This window comes from Penaeus chinensis, chromosome 34 (genome assembly GCF_019202785.1).
Source record: "Penaeus chinensis breed Huanghai No. 1 chromosome 34, ASM1920278v2, whole genome shotgun sequence".
NCBI classification, from domain to species: Eukaryota; Metazoa; Arthropoda; class Malacostraca; order Decapoda; family Penaeidae; genus Penaeus; species Penaeus chinensis.
In genome coordinates this window covers 36677402-36679185 of record NC_061852.1, presented here as the reverse complement: position 1 = coordinate 36679185, position 1784 = coordinate 36677402, and positions in this window count along the sequence as shown.

The following is a 1784-nucleotide window of genomic DNA, read 5'->3' as shown; positions in this document are numbered from 1 at the left end:
TAGTGATTGTGTGAGTGTGTGTGTGAATGAGTGAGTGTATGTGTGTGTGAATGAATGCTTGTGTGTGTGTGTGAATGAGTGATTGTATGTGTGTGTGTGAATGAGTGATTATGTGTGTGTGAATGACTGAGCTTGTGAGAATGTGTGATTGAGCGTGGATATATGATTGCGTGAGTGTGTGGGGTAGTGATTGTGTGAATGTGTCCGGTAGTGATTGTGTGAGTGTGTGTGTGAATGAGTGAGTGTATGTGTGTGTGAATGAGTGATTGACTGACTGAGCGTGTGGATGTGCTTGCATGAATGGTAGAGTATGCGACTGTGTGATTGAGCGTGTGTTTGAGTGTAGGATTGTGCGATTGACTAAGTGAATGTGTGTTTGAGTGTAGGAATGTGTATATATAATAAGTGCATGCCACGCATGCATATATGGTTGGTTGTTTGTGGGAAAGGGTCAAGGTCCAAGTGGTGTTTTTTTTTTTTAGTGTGTGTGTGTGTGTTCCCGTCACTCGCGCACGCTGCGTGAGAAGGAAGGAAGAAAGAAAGAAAGAAAGAATGAATGAATGAATGAATGAATGAGTACTTGCTTGCTTGCTTTCTTGCTTGTAAGAGTCTGTGTTACAATCAAGTTGGTGTTGTGTGAATTTCTTGTTTGTTAATGTCCACAAGGTTGTTTACGATCTTGTGCATGATTGTAAGTTTGTGTGGTTGTCGGTCTGTCTTCGTGCCTCGAATAGGTCCATTCATTCATGTTTTTTGTTTGTTTATCCGTTTTTGTATGTGGGCAATATAATAGCATATGTATCTGTGTATCTATCTCTCTATGTATCTGTGTATCGATCTCTCTATGTATCGGTGTATCTATCTCTCTATGTATCTGTGTATCTATATATCTATCTATGTATCTGTGTGTCTATGGATCCGTGTATCTATACATGTCTCCATCTTTGACTTTCTCACTGAAATAATACAAAAAAAAAAAAAAAAAAAAGCAAGGCATTGTGTGTAGGTTTTGTGCGAGCTGTACTCCGAGTTATTAGTATTAGTAGGGTGCTGGGGTTGTCGCTCAGTCAGCTGTTGCTTGTGTAGATATATAGATATATAGATATATAGCTAGCTAGCTAGCCAGCCAGATAGATAGATAGATACATACATACACAGACAGGCAGACCCCCTCCTTCTGTGTGTCTGCCTGGCTTTTTCTCCCTTCCTCTGGGTGTCTGTCTGTAGCAGCGGTAGCGATCTCGTCTAGCAATCTTGCTGATCAACGTTCAAATCCCTCGCCCCTGTGTGTCTGCATGCACTTCAGCAACAACGCACACGTGTATAAACACCCTAGGGAAAATACTTTATACATGTGGGTACACGCTTTTCAAATATTACTGGCCCAATGCACTTTAGACCGCCATTTATCACTATCACATATATCTACTTTAGTCTTTCTTTCTTTCTTTCTTTCTTTCTTTCTTTGCTTCTGCTTCATGTTGGTTATCAGAGTCTAATAATAACTAAAGCTTAATGTAACCATACACATTTCTTCTTCATCATCATTTACAACACCAATAATAACATACACAATGACAAGCTTAATAATAATAGTATTGATAACAATACCAGTAGAGATGCAAGAAAAATCAATATTTGTAATCGCAATACTGGGGACTCATGTTGATTTATTAATAGTAGTAGAAGGTAAGTAGTAGTAGTAGTAGAAGGTAAGTAGTAGTAGTAGTAGTAGTAGTAGTAGTAGTAGTAGTAGTAGTAGTAGTAGTTGTAGTAGATAAAGC